This window comes from Hippopotamus amphibius, chromosome 3 (genome assembly GCF_030028045.1).
Source record: "Hippopotamus amphibius kiboko isolate mHipAmp2 chromosome 3, mHipAmp2.hap2, whole genome shotgun sequence".
Lineage (NCBI taxonomy): Eukaryota > Metazoa > Chordata > Mammalia > Artiodactyla > Hippopotamidae > Hippopotamus > Hippopotamus amphibius.
Genome location: NC_080188.1, coordinates 60,182,747 through 60,199,098, shown reverse-complemented (window position 1 = coordinate 60,199,098; position 16,352 = coordinate 60,182,747). Strand labels below are relative to the sequence as shown.

The window sequence follows — 16,352 nt, the reverse complement described above, 5'->3', positions numbered from 1 at the left end:
AGGAAGATTATGTTTTTATTAAAGGCAGCTATCAGATAGCTTTAAAGAAATGAGAAAATTAGTATCTGAAAAACTCTCAAAAGAAGTTTCAAAAAATACTAAGTAGGCCTCTTAACTAAAACACTGAAAGAGTTTAAATTACAGCTGACCTTTAATACAGGTTTGAAGTGCATGAGTTTATTATACTTGGATTTTTTTCGATAAATACTGTAGTACTGTGTGATCCACTGTTGGATGAATCCACAGCTATAGAACCACAAATACTGAGAACCCAATGTAGAGTTATGAACTGTGAGGAGGTCAGTGCCCCTAACCCCTGCATTCTTCAAGGGTTAACTGTGTATCTAATTATATCTTGCTATGTAATAATGTAGGTGCCATGAACATGAAAAGTAAATATTGTTAGGTAATGATTTAAGACAGAGGGTACAAAAAGCAAAAATGGTAGGCTTGTACGAGAGTGAGTCAAAAATTATCCGCACTCCAGCTATATTAAAACTTCTGTTGGCCTCACTGTCTTATCAGCACTTTCTGTTCAAGGCTGTCTCCCCAGTCACCGCTGTGCAGATGTGAACGTGTTACATCAGTTCATTTGTAACTGCAGTGCAAACAAAAAAGGATGCCCCACTTGTGATTTGCATGAAAGAAGAGCAGCCTGCAGTGATATTTTTTTTGTGCTCTGAGGGTGTACCTGGTCCCTTTATTTATCGAAGACTTTGTGCACAGTAGCGAGAAAGTGTATTGTCATGAAAAAGTCACCTATATTCCCAATCTTGCTCCACCAGAGTTTCACCTGTTTGGTCCCCTGAAAGCAGCCCTACGAAGATGAAGATTCACCTCTGATGAAGAAGTGAAGACAGCAGTGCATTCATGGCTTGCAGCTCAGCCCAAAACATTTTTTGAGGGAATATGAAAGCTTGTTGACAGATGGACAAAGTGTATTGAAAAGCAAGGAGATTATGTTGAAAAATGATGTATTTGTCTTTTCTAAAAGTTAATTAAAATAAGTTCTACAGCCAGAGTACAGATAATTTTTGACTTACCCTTGTAAAATTTGAAATGTAGACATAAATTTTAGGTTACTTCAAGAAAAATATAACACTCACTTTGGTGTAGGTCAGAAACACCATAAAATTATGCTTTGAAAGCATTTTTTTTCTTTTTGGTTTAAGTTGTGATGAACATTATACATTACTGATAACAGTACCTATAATTCCTAAAATCAATTGTTTGCTTCTAAGAGCTTTGGGGGCCTTTTAAAAAAAAAAATCTAAATTTACAAAGATCAACTTTTTAAAAAGACAGGATTCGCATATGAAAATATTTCCCAAGGCATTTAACTATCTTTTCAAGAAAAATATTTTCAGAATTTGATCACTATTTCATTGGAAAAGATACTAGGAAGTCAATATTTTGAACCATCAGAAAACAGCAAAAACTATATCATTTATTAATTTTTAACTATATTTTTAATTTAACTTTGAAACCTAGTTTTTTTCTTTTTTGCCTGTGATGCAATTTGCTTAATTTTTAATAAAAATGATTTCTTCCTACCTTGTATGAGCTTTACATAAAAGGAGCTCACATACATTTTAGTAAAGAAAATTGAATATTTCTTTCACTTTTGGTTTTTGAAATAAAATAAAACACATACACACAATTATTTTGGCTTTTCCTCTTCCTGAAGAGAATTTAAATTAATAGACCTAGCATGTTTAACGGTGCACTTTGTTTCTGGAAGATTAATTTTGATCTTGATAATTAATGTTAAATATTTTGATCTTCTTGTCTGGCTATAAAATATTTGCAAATTAAATACATACATATAGTGTTCAAGAATAAGAAAGATATCTAAATTTTAAAAACAGTATTTTACTATTAACTGCCTAGCATTTCAAATAGGAATGTTCTTACTGTAGAATCTTTCATTCATTTGCATGATCTTATATGATGAAATTAAATTTCATATTTTTTTTGCTTTCAACTCTCTTTTCTGTCACTACAACTAGATACTCTAATATTTTTAGTTATCTTTGTTTAATCGAAAAGAAAAAGAGTGACAAAATTAGAGAATTAAAAGTGTTATCAGAACAAGAGTATGTGAGGACAAAAAAGAAAGCTGAATTTCATTAGTTTGATTTTTGTAGCAATGAAAATTTCAAACTTCACACTACAGAACGCAAGAATTAGAAACACGGTGCTTGTGTTTGGGAAGCTACATCCCACTGTTTTTCCACTGGCTCTGCTCCAGCTATTTCCCCCTTGGCTAACCACTGAACACCAACGTGGCAGCTTGCTGTGGTGATACTTAAACTCTATCTCCCTGGAAAATAGGCCTGTACTTTTCCTTATCAGTATAAAGATATGTTGTTTCCCTCTATGAAGTTTAATTCTAATCAATTTCCTAAGGTATCTTTATAAAAAAAAAATTGTCCTATCTTTAAGAAATTCAGGCAAAAGGATAAAAACTGGTTTACTTATTCCCTGTATTTTTTCCTTTTTTGGCCCAGCCTAAAATGTCCTTCCCCTACCCTCATAAAGAAATGCTTTTTTCACCAGGCCCTATTGAGCTCTTACCTCAAAACATTACATACAATATTACAAACTATTAGGTGTATCTTAAAAATTAGTCCTATCTCTCCACGTAGGTTTTCAACTGCTTGAACACAAGCCATGCTATTCAGATACTGGAATCTTTAGCTTTATACTGTATACAGCATGGATTTCATCACGATGGCTATAATGATTACTGTTGGCATTCCATTGTGATTTTTCAGATATTCCTTTCTTCTTGGTTCTTCTACAAACTTTTGGAAAGGTTTCAGACTTTCTGGATCTATCATAATTTAGGATTTGGAAAATCACAAATACATCCTTCCAGATGATGAAATTGACTGAGCCAAGGTAAAACTGCTAGTAGCAGTAAAACCAGGTCTGGAACTTAAAGTTTCTAAATCCCAGAGTTTGGATAGTCTTTCTATTTTACTTCCAAATATTACCAAAAATGATAAAAGCAATAAATACATTCTCAAATTCTATGCTATTTCTGTTAAATTAAGACACTTCTGTAAATAATCACTTGTACATATGTAGTTATATTTATTGCATGTACGGGAAGGTGTAGAAATGCCATCCTTTATTTACCAACTAATAAATTTTACTTATAAGAGGATCACCAAAAAATAGAGTAAAAGCTGGTTACCAGAAAGAAAGCAAGAGCCACGTTAATTCAATTATGTGTGAGTCACAATAGGACCAGAAACAATTTTAAATCGGTGCTAAACTGTCTATAATATTGGCACCTTTGTTATCAGACTGATATGAGTGTGATTCCCAGCTATGTCAGTTACTGGTATATAAACTTGAACCATTTACTCAATTTCTCATTTTCTTAAGTAGAAAAATGAACATATTGGCTCTTTCATAGTACACTTGTAAGAATTATTGGGTAAGCACTTAAAATATTTAATAAAGTACCTAGCTTACAACAGCAGTAAATAATGATTAGATTCTGCCATTATCAAACCAAAACCAATATATTGCTAACTTAGAGTTCTTTATAATGTTCCTAATCTAATGACAGGTTGGCTTTAGAGCTTAGAGCAGGAATAAAGCTAAAGGTGAGGGCTAAATGATTATAGGATTTAAAATTAGAATATGTTAAAATAGGCAGACAATAATATCACAGAGCTTATAAACCACTCCAACTAAGGGACTTATTTTAAGGCAATAATAGAACACAATCATTCAATTCATATTTAAGTGATGCCTACCTTGAAAGAGGCATTATATTATGCATAGAGAATATAAAAACATTATTCCTATCATCAGAAACTATTTTCTTGTAAAAGAGCATTAATAATAAACACAAATTATATGTGTTACGTTCTGTAATAGAACATACAAGACGAGGAATCTGAGGAAAGTCTTCACAGAAGAGGTGATATTTATGTTAGGTGTTGGAGACTGTATAGGAGTTCACTAGGCATTTACGAAGTAAAAGCATTTCCTTCTGGAAAAGCATGGGCAAAGACCCTGAGATGGCAGACTCAGAAAATGGGGTAAAATTACTGTACAGGAACATAGGATATGGTGTCCCTGGTAAGGAATGGTCACAGAAAAAGGCCAGAGAGAAAGTTCAGGTTTACCCTGAGAAATGCAGTGGGGTTTAGGTTTAGACTTGAAACTATGATTTGTAGAGCCATGTGGAGATAGTTTAGCAGAAGAATAACAGAGCCAAACTGGATTTCAGTAGATACCTGATACCAAACTCATCATCTGTACTGGTTGAGAAAAGTGGCAGGATTATGTGATTGTTCTATAATACGGGAGGAAAATGATGAATGGATGACCAAAAGCTGTAGTATATAAAAGCTCTGATTAGAAGAGAAATTCTATAATAGAATGTATAGTATTTGGTAGCAAAAGATTTATAGGCTAAGGTGTGGGAGTTAAGGAGACCTGTGCATGGCCCCTGAGCAAGGATGATATGCAAATTCGTGAAGCGTTCCATATTTTTTTTGAAAAAAAAAGAAAAAGAGAAAAAAAAAGGAGACCTGTACTACATCGAGGTTTTTTAGCGTAGGGGATTGGTATGATGATGACCTTACTACAGTTGGGAATATAGTAGCAAGAACAACAACATGGAAGTGAGCAGAAATTAATTCAGGTTGGAACATGTAGGAAACTGGAAATAAGGCTCTGAAGGTAACCCAGGAAGACTGTTTAGAGAGAAGCCAAAGAATAGATAATTAACATTTAAGGAATAAAATGGGAAAGGGGGGTCAATGAAAAAGACTGAAAAGGAGTAATTGATCAGCTTGGCCTCACATTCTGAATAGGAGAAAATTTTAAGAAATAAGAAGTGATTTCCATTTCAAATACTATCTTGGTCAATATTCTCTTAGGCTTAAATTAATGAATTCTATTTCAGAAAGGCCCAAAACTCATCTGTGAAAAGAAAAATAATACTTGCAAAAGAGAACATAAAGAAAATAAGTCAATGGGTTTCTTTTTTTTTCACTATATTCAAAAAAAGAAAAGACTGCTCATTCTAAAGAAAATGAATCCTGCAGTGTGTCTATCTCTAACCTGCAGAGAGGAAAGAGTTTCCATCTACTTGCTTTTCATGACCACAATTTAGTTTTATAGTTACCATTTCATTTCCCTTGCTGCAATAACCCATTCATACATAGTGCTTGCTAGCAGACAGTAATGTTTCAGAGGGCTTATCCTGTTCTTGAGGGTAAAAAGCTTGCAGGTGGTCAACAACAAAGGTGAAAATTCATGTAAATATGTACTCTTCAATCACATGAATTGTGCCAAATTCCCTTTTTCACTATGTTTGTTTTGTAAATTCTTAACGCTCAATGATTTACACTGCTTTAACTAGAAAACACAAGCATTATCACAAGCATATTCCTCACAATTGGCCCTTTTGTCACTCCTTTTTTGTTACTAGTTTATTAGGACATGGATTATTTTATTCAGGAAGGTTTAAAGTCTGTTAGTGGTGTAAGTGTAAATTTAATATATGGTAGATACTGATAGCAATAGATTAGAACTTTAGGAGAATAAAATAATTCTCTTCTGCTAAAAGCAAAGAGAATCAGAGAGTAAACTGAACTTGCATTTTTAATCTGGGTTAAGTCTATAAAGTGAAAAGAATTAATTTCTAGAGTGCTTTTCAGATTTTTAAAAAGTCAATAATTATAAGTAATTACGCTAAAACTAGCTTTAATGTTTCATATTCCTCCTTCCACCAATAAGTAAAAGCTTAATTATACATTTTTTATTTACCTATTTGAATAAACACTGCTTTCAGACCATTTATTTCTTCCTTCCTTTGTGCTCAACTGTTCTTTTAAGATATAGTACACCAGTACCCTCCATTAAAGATGATGATACATTTGATCCACCTTTAAGAGAGAGTTTTTTTTTATGTTGTTAAATTTGATAAATGTCTTATTAATTCATTCATATGTAAGAGGAAATATACGGAATGTTAGAAATTCCACCATAAACAAGACATGGTCCTGAAGGACCTTGGAGTTCCGGACAGAAGGGAGCAAAAAGCTGGAACTGTAATACTTAATCAAAATGTCAGAAAACCAACTGAGAACCAATTGACTAAGGCTCTGATGACATTAATATACCTAACCCTTTTAGGTTACACAAGATACCATGCTACTTATATAATATAATCTGAAACTAATTCATTAAAATAAATTCCATATGGAAAACGATCCATTTTTTCCACCTTAACCTATGACATAAGCAGTATTAATATCTTATCTTACATAAGGGAAAAATGCAGCTTTGAGATGTTTACACAATTAATAAGTGCTGGTACACAAATTCATATCCAAGAAGGTATGATATTTCAAAGTTCAGGCCACCACCACTGTACCACACATTTTTAAACAAATCAATGTATAGTTTTCACTTCAAAGAAAATCTAGTTTTTAAACAGCATAAGCTTTAAGATGATTTTAATTTTTCCTGGATCCATCTGTCATTGGTAGAAAAGAGATGTTCTGAAATAAGTAAACATTAATGAAATGTAAATTATCATTTGGTTCCAAAGCATTAGTCCAAGAGTTATAACTTCTCAATGTCTGCTATGGTTTGATAAAAGTGCTGTCAATAGCATGTGACTACCAAAACCAACATTTTAAGTCTGATTCTGGTAAAACCCAAACTAATAACATTAAGCATCATAATTACCACTTAGAGGAGTTAGATAATTTTTTTCAATGTTATTTGGTAAAATCAACTTTATTTAGAAATAAGAAATTTGTAATTCTTTATAGATTTCAGACTATAATGTATTAACATCCCATTGAAAGTATCTCATTAATTAATTGGCACCACTTTGGAAACATCTCACTGTTCTCATTCTTTCTTCTCTAAATAACTGTTTTGGGGATTATACATTATACAGGTCAAGTTTCAACTTATGTCAACATGATCGATTTCTAAATTCTGAATTATTAGACCGCTTAACATAACCTATTGTTCATTAACTATATCATATTTTTCCTGAATAAATTTTATAATTACATTAGAACAATAACAGCAACTTTAAAAGGTACTTTTTTACTTCTTTTATTTACCATCCTTGATTTGCTATAAGCCTCATGAAAGTGAAGATTCTGTTTGTTTTTTTTTCAAAGCTGTATTATCAAGAGCTAGAAGATTGGCTGGCACATAGAAGGTAGAATGAGTGAACAGAGATTGTAGAAGCTATCTCCAATGTGTAATTTCAATTCAAGAAAAAAAATTACTGTAAATTTTAAAATGAGTAGATAAAAATGCTTTTACCACAAATTTAAAGTATACATGCTATACATGCCTCCAAGCAAATATTTCAAAAAAATAATTCTACCGATCATTCTCACTTAGTACAAAGATGTGGTACTCAATGGAAACAAATTTCTTCTTTTATAGCTCAAATATTGTCTGCTATGTACATGTGTTTGACCTAATACCATATGCTGGCAAATAGAAATGCATCCTATTTATATGCCCTAATATACATTTTTACCCTCTATAAGCTTACAATGTAAATATAATATTAAAATGTATAAGTGATTTTCATATAGTAAAAATATAATATCTAGGAATGTTACAAACTATGAAAAGTTTAAGATGAAAGTTTCCCAGTCAGAATGGCCATCGCTAAAAAGTCTATAAATAACAAATGTTAGGGAGGATGTGGAGAAAAGGGAACCCTCCTACACTGTTGGTGGGAATGTAAATTGGTACAGCCACTATGGAGAACAGTAGGGAGCTTCCTCAAAAAAATGAAAATAGAGTTGCCATATGATCCTACAATCCCACACCTGGGCATATATCCAGAGAAAACCGCAATTTGAAAAGACGCATGCATCCTGATGTTTACTGCAGCACTATTAATAGCCAATACATGGACACGATCTAAATGTCCATCAACAGATGAATGGACAAAGAAGATATGTTACGTATATATAATGGAATACTACTCAGCCTTAAAAAAGAATGCAAAAATGCCATCTGTAGCAACATGGATGGACTTAAAGATTATCATACTAAGTGAAGTAAGTCAGAAAGAGAGACAAATACCATATGATATCATTTATATGTGGAATCTAAAATATGACACAAATGAATTTATTTACAAAACAGAAACAGACTCACAGACCTAGAGAACAGACTTGTGGTTGCCAAGGGGGAGAGGATGGGGGGAGGGATGGAGTGGGAGTTTGGGATTAGCAGATACAAACTATTATGTATAGAATGGATAAATAAAAATGGATAAGCAACAAGTTTCTACTGTATAGCACTGAGAACTATGTTCAGTATCCTGTGATAAACCATAGTAGAAAAGAATATGATAAAGAATATATACATATATACACATATATATATTTGTGTATAACTGAATCACTTTGCTGTACAGTAGAAATTAACACATTGTAAATCAACTACACTTCAATAAAATAAATTAAAAAAAAAAAAGATGAGTTTCTATCCTAACACCTCAAATCAAGACAAAGCCACGTGTTCATCAGTATTTCCTACTCAGGACTTATTTCAGTCACTGTGTTATTACAAATTGAAATGTACCTCCTCCTCCCAAGTATATATGGATGTCTCAATGGAAGTACTTACTGATCATTATGGACACTTATTTGAGTTCATGACAGTTATCTCATGGTTAATGGACTGATTATGAAACTGCAGTCATTACTGAAGATGTTTAAAGCTCTATTGTTAGTATCCTAACAGAAAATAATGGGTTTCATATTTTTATGTGATGAGGTTTAAATGTCAATGCTTATTTTCAACTGTACATTTCAAACACCTATTCTCTAGTCTTTATTAATAAATTACAAGCTCAGTTAATAGGAATGAGTTGGAAATAAGTATCAAAACTCTTCATAAATCTATCTTAGGGACTAAATTAATTTTCTACCCATTAGATAGTAAAACCAAATTTGTGGCAACTCTTCGACAAAATCTATCTTAAAGTATGTTTTAGCTGCATTAGTTAATCCCATTTAAGAGATAGAAAACCATATCATCAGGGAAAACAAGAAGTTTAGTTACTTATAGTTTTGTTTATATATCACAAGGTGATATATAAATTAAGTGGTACTTAAAACTACTTCCCTCATTCATATTTTTCCTTGAGTCTATCACTGTCCTAAGAAAAATGTTGAATTCACTTTAACAAGCATTTATCATTTATGATAGACTGCCTGGTGTCATGTAAAAAGCATTAGTTTTGGAGTGAGGCAAAAACCAAAGCTACCTTATAGCCAAGTTGATTAATCTGATTCTCAGATTCTCATTTATAATATACCTGCTTCATAAAATTATTATAATCTAAGTGGGATAACTTCCATAAAAGTGTTAGCTTAGTGCTAACTTATGGATTCCTTGCTGGCTCCCTCTCTAAGATCTAACACGCCTCCTCTAAATAGCCAAGTTTTATAGGGCTTCATTCTGTCTCCGGAGCCTTGGTCCCTCAATACACTCATTTTTAAAATATCATCATATCATAGCTGTAAGTCTATTTGTAGAGGACTCCCAAATGTATGTATCTTGACCAGATTGATTTAAACTTGTATATTCAACTTGTGAAACTTCCACTTGAATATTTTATGTTTAAAACTAAAATTTTGGTTACTATCCCTGTGTCATTCTGTTGATAAAATAATTTTTCCTACTGCAGTTCATGGCACCAGCAGCTACCCAGTTATACAAGTCCGATACACAATACGTGAAAGTCATTGTGACACTTTAGCTCAAATATTCATCCAAACTATTATCAAGTCCTATTAATTATACCCTCAAAAAAGATCTGCAACCACACTAATTAGAGCCACCAAATATGGATTACCAAAGAAGTTTGTTTCATTCACCTCCCTTTTGCTCTTGCCCCTTAAAATCCCGCATCTCTGCCTCCCTACACATTCTCCCACCTGCAGTCTGCCAACAGGCCACTTTAACAGCCAGGAAGTTTTTTTTTTTTCAAATGCAAATCTGATCACAACTGTGATATTGTGATTTATAATAAGAAATATACATCTGGTAAGTGCCCCCTTTTCTGTCATATATCTCCTAAAACCCTTGGAATTTCCTAAGTGGTGACACCAAAAAACGGTGTCTTTTGTTATGCTAATGAGGTGACTTTTGGAAAGCCCCTAGGTAACCTAAAGATGGGGGCTGGTTGCCAGTTGAACCAACCCTGTAATTAGAGTGTTGGAACTTTCTGTCCCTTCACGCAACTGGCGAAGGACTGAGATTGAGTCCAAACAACAACTGCAAATGACTTATCAAGCATGCCTATGTAATAAAACCAAAGGACCAGGTTTGGAGAGTTTCTTGGGTTGGTGAGCCTGTGGAGATTGGAGAAGAGTCATGCATTCGGAGAGGGCATGGAAGCTCCGTGCCTTTTCCCCCACATCTTGCCCTAAGTATCAATTCCATCTGGCTGTTCTTGATTTATATGTTATAATAAACTGGTAGTCTAGTAAGTAAAATGTTTCTCTGAGTTCTGTGAGCCACTCTAGCAAATTAATTAAACCCAAGGAAGGGGTCACTGGAACCTCTGATCTATAGCTGGTTGGTCAGAAGCACAGGTGACAACCTAGACTTGGAACAGGCATCTAAAGTGGTGAGGGTGACAGCCTTACAGGACTCAGCTCTTAACCTGTGGGATCTGATGCTCTCTCTAGGTACACAGTGTCAGAATTGAGTTGAACGATGGGACACTCAGGCAGTGTCAAAGACTTGCCAGTTGGTGTGTAAAAGTCTGCACCACCCCCAACATTGGAGACTGTTCCCAGAATATTTAACAGTAATCTGCTTACCATTTCAAAGCAAAAGCTCCCCATTTCAAAGGCTCCCCATTTTGCCCAAGATAAAATGCAAATTCTATAATATGACCTAAATACATGGCATGATCATTTAGTTGCCATAAAGGCTGATGAATATGCAAAACCTCTCTCCACCATTTTTCCTGTACTCTCTGCCTTGGAAGGCTGAACTGAATGGGATAATCAATAGGCTCCTATACCCTTTCCTTTGATAGTGTGCAGGCAATGGAAAGCCAGCTCTGTTAGGCGACTGGAGGGCAGGAGGTGAAGTGTGATCAGGAACCCTCCCTTTGGATTTGCTCTAGCTGGCTACCTCCCTTGACTGAAGGTCACTGATCTCATAAAGAGCTCTGCCCTACATGATCCTCTCCTGCCTACTTCCAGCAATTTTGTTTCCCCCTTTTGGTCTTGGGGTAGTAATAGCTCCACTACTGTTCACCCCAAGTTGTTACAGCATTCCTTAACTGACCCCTATATCCAGTCTATACCTTTGCAATTTGTCTCTTTAAAAAAAAAAACCCCACTGAAGTATCCTAAGTTTTAGTGTGCCATGTGTTTCCTGTTTAGACCCAAGTGATACACAAAATAAGGGTACCTCTTAGTTCCAGGAATCCTGACCTTCTCATATACTGTTTCTTCTACCTGGAATTCTTCCTTCACTAATCACCTGGCTGGCTCCTCACCACAATTCAAGTCTTAGCTTATATATCATTTCTTCAAAAAGGGTCTGTCCACATAGTCCAAAAAGAGTCCTATTTTTATAGTATCATATAATACTTTTTGTATCTTACAATTCTTTTTGCTTTTGGCACAATTTGCAATTATCCAAGTTAATGTTTGTAGCATTATCACTTGACTCTAGGCTCTATGAAGGGAGGAGCCATTTCAGTTTTATTAACTAGAAAACAGAGTGCTTGGTATGGTAGGCACTTGTTAAATACTTACTGAAAGAAAAGATCAATTCAATAACTGCTCTGTTACCACTGCTGAGTACAAACTATTAGCTATGTACCTTAAAGAGACAATAAAGTGTTGCAGTTAAAAGCCTGGCTTCTGGGTTTGAATTCGAATTCTGCTATATTTTGTGATCTTAACCAAGTTACCCTCTCTGAACTCAGTTTTCTTCCTGTTTGTTTAAAGGGGATAACAACAGATCCTACCACATTCATTTGTTGTAAGACTTGAGTAAGTTAACATCTGTTAAAGTGATTAGATTTATGGGCCTGGAATTGATAAGTGATGTGTATAAGTATTATTGTAATTATCGTTATTATTTTATGGTGAACACATTACAGAAGACTAAAGAAGACACAATGAAAATTCAAAGTCTAAGAAGAGTTCTCAATTGAGTAAGAGAAGAAAGGTATATATAAAATAATTTCATCATCAGTAGACTACCGCTAAACCAGTGGTGGTCTGATTATACATAAAACAAAGGTAAACACAGCTCTCAAAATATTTAAATTTATTAAGAAAATCTTAGTGATTCATTATATGGGGTGTATAAAAATTGCGGGGCATCACAAGCCAAGCAACACAAACTATTCATGAGGCAGAAAATCTAACTATGGTTTTACCAAATACTATGATCTACAAAGATTTTAAATATAATTGCATAAACCTGAAATTTTAAAAAAATATACTTTTTATTTGCCTCTTTTCTTCTATGGATACATTTATAAAACCGCAGAAACTAACCAAGAATTATATATTCATCTAACTATAATATATAATCATATATTTATGTTTATGTATATGCAGTCATATGATTACAAAGGTTTAAGATATTTTCTGAACCATATCCTCATATCATTTTGTAACTATAACCCATTAAAAATGTTAACTGAAGTATATCATATCATTCTATCTGTAGTCCAGTTATTAAAATCAATACACTACTGAAAATAACACGATTGATTCCATCTAAAATACAACAAAAATCAAGGCCATGTCTTTATCAAATTGATATTTAATCACTGAAAATATAATATAAAATTTCACTAGAAAATGTCACTTAGTCCATCATTCTTGCAGCAAATTAGTCCCATCAAATTCAAGATGGTGATAACTATAAAGAATCCATTATTTAACAAGTCCCAAGTTGCTATCTAACGCATAAAATCCTTTCATGCTTTCCTTTGAAATTACAATCAGTTATTAGCAAATTACCTTCTCTTTTGTAAATTGTCTTCTCTATTAGCTCTAACTGAAATCTGCCTCTCGAAATCACAGTTTCTTCTACAACTTTCTCAAATGACAGCTGCTTTCTTTCCCATACCCCTATTTTTCCTGGGCATCCAGGCAGCATAGTATCCTTCTTACTCCTTTTGTTCTTTTTGGATTATTCTCCATCCTACTTCTTATAGCCATTCCCAGTTTTAAATTTCATGTCCTCAAATACACAACACTTGCCCCTCATCTTTGCAATCATCTACCATGCCTCTCACACCTCATTCTTTGAAGATTTTGTTTCCTGATTTATTCAAATTCTCTCCTATACCTCTCTCGTTCTTGAATCCATGTTTGTTTTTTCAAACTTTTGGAAGTAATCCATTGGTCTTAGGAAACAAAAAGTCTGTTCAACTCCAAATAAAAGTGATAAATCTATTCGCCTCTTCTATATTAATATCACAATTCATGCTAATCTTATCAATGATAGTAACCACCTCTAATATCTAGAAAAATGATCTAAATTATTATATATGCTTTCATCACCAGCCTAATTCTCACAAACAATATTTATCTACTTAGGTGAAGAAATAATTATTTCAAATTGACACAATAACTATCCAAATCCTGATACCATCACTTAGTTTTAAATTAGATTGTTTCTCAATAATATTTATACCAGTAGCACTTTTCATTAAGGGATTATAGAATTTTCAATATGCTATATACACTCAAACCCTAACATTAACCAATTCTTCAAATACTTATATGTCTATTCCTATACTAATCTTAGTTACTACCAAGAATATTTTTCAACTTTCCTTTGAATAAGACGGATTAGGAATTATTTCATTTCTACTAATTGAATGATGTCACATCCAAACAGTCCACACTCTGCTACCCTTCAAGCGATTTTATACAGAATTGCGTCGGAGACGTGGGTTCGTTATATCAATGCTGTCATTTCCTATTTAATTTAAACACATAAGACTTTCAACAAATTTTAAACTTAACTAAAATCAGATGATCTTTTCATCCACCTGATCTCAGTCATTCTTTCCTGTCGTCACGCACTTTTCATTCATCTATTCAACAAAGATTTATTGTTCAGCTTCTCTCAGTCTATCAGATAATGCTATCGACACTAGGAATATCAGGTTGGGGAGAGGGGATTAAAAACAAATCCCTGCCTCTAATAAGATCTTGAGTTCTAGCGGGGAGAAAATGACAAAATAAAATAAAATCAGTTAAACCTGAACCTTGTCTTTAATAATTACTGAAATTCATCCAAAACTGCAATTTCAGACTTTCCAAACTTCAAAAACTCATTATCTGTCAACACTCAGGTTGCAATAATTTTTCCACCCTGAGAAGAGTGATCAATCGTTGATAAAATCAGCTTTTTCAGTATTTCTTACCTGCCTTTTTACCCTGCATAAATACCACAGTTCATCACCAAATCATTTTTTTGCACACATCCTCAATTCCTTTGGCCAAACAACCCTGGTAAAATACAGTGCTATTTCCACTGCATGCTGGCATCTATGCAACTGAACATAATGGAAGAAAAACATAAAACCATGCTGAGTGACCTTCCTTCACTTTCCTGCTATCTAATAGCAAATGAGTTTTTTATGTTGTCTGGCAACTTTACTTCTCTAGTGCATGGGTTCTGTCACTCTCTATCAGTTATCCACAAACTGTGTTGCTTGTGAGCCTTCTAAAACAGTTTTGAAAAATCCTAGACCCCTACCATTTTCTAAGATGAAATTTTATACCTTTATCATAAATTAAAATAGTTGCAAATTATATAATTTCTGACAAACAATAAATGTATGTTATTTGTCTAAAACAAAACATGCTTTATGTATACAAAGTATTTTTGTGACCACAAATATTTAATTATTAACTTCTTCTGCTACTTTGACTTATTACAATTATTAGTCTACATTTAATCAACACAGAAAAATATATTCCAAACCTTGAATAGTAATTATCAAGTATAAATTTATCATTTTATTGGATGAAATTACAGTATAAAATATAAAGGCATTTTGGGATTTTGTTTTTTCTGATCTTGTTTTTCTGATTAGTATGTGTATCAATAGATTGATATTGCTAAAATTAGCCTGAGTTCAATGCAATTTCTATTCCTCATATCCTTCTTATAGATATAAGAATAGATAAATAGACGGGAATGGAAAGAGATTTGTTATAGGAGTGTCTGTCAGTTTATTGAACCAAGAACGCCAAAAATTACATAATGATACATCACCAAATGCAATTATTAATTATCTAACACTTGCTAAGTTGATTAGGTCCTTCAATTTTTATAAAACCAAATAATTTGGAAACCATTTGATTTGCAAAAGGGATTGTTATTTAGATGTTAGAATCATTAACTTTTAAAACTCAAATGATAACATTTAAAATTTTTCTTTCGGTTTTTAGCCACCCAGGAGATCCAGAAAGGGTGGGAGATATGCAGTGGAGGAAATGAAAGGAGAGATGAGAAATAAAAACCTATATATTATCTCCTATCTAAGGCAGATCACTTTTAGGGAAGAACACTGTAAGAAAGAGGATAATGAAAGTGAATTTTTAAAAATGACCTGTGACCACATACCCATTGGACCCTAGATCACTACATTCATTTCTTCTCTCTTCTCAAACCTTCAATACTCCCTTGCTCATCCTCACTCTCAGATGATGATCTTGCTTCCTATTTCACTGAGAAAATAAAGTAAGCAAACAACAGCAGAAAACTTCCACAAATATTTACACTGTGAGCATATGTTCCCATTTATTTGCTTTCCTCTTTGTCCTAAGGATAAACTGTGGGCTCTTTCATGTTAGACCATCCCCTCCATCAGTGAACTAGATTCCCTTCCCATTAACCTATTCAAAGAACTCTCTAGGTAATTATTTTCTTTCTCTCCCCAATAGCATCACTTTTTTTCTCCTTTCATTTTATTACTTGCAGCAGCATCCGAACAGGCTGCTATAATCTCCCATCTTTAAAAAAATCCATTTACCCCAATTCTCCCTCAATCTACTGCCCTATTTTTCTATTCTGCTTTACAACAAAACTGGTTGAAAGAGTTTCTCACACTCACAAACTCCAATTCCTCTTGGTCCATTCTCTCTAAGCCCATTCTATAATAGCACATCAATCTTCACCACATCATTGAAATTGCTCTTGTTAAGAGTTACTAATGACTTCAATCTTCATCTTGCTCTACTTTTCAGCGACATTTGACACAGATGACTACAGGTAGACCTCATTTTACTGTGTTTTACTTTATTGTGCTACCCAAA

The 16,352-nt window shown here is 33.5% G+C and overlaps 1 protein-coding gene and 1 pseudogene across 2 annotated transcripts in view; one reads left to right on the top strand and one right to left on the bottom strand.

The window, feature by feature from the left end:
- Positions 1–16,352, bottom strand: part of CCSER1 (coiled-coil serine rich protein 1) — a 1,304,443-nt gene that overhangs the window by 961,978 nt on the left and 326,113 nt on the right. The window lies entirely within an intron of this gene.
- On the top strand, positions 4,392–4,519 carry LOC130850590 (U6 spliceosomal RNA; annotated as a pseudogene).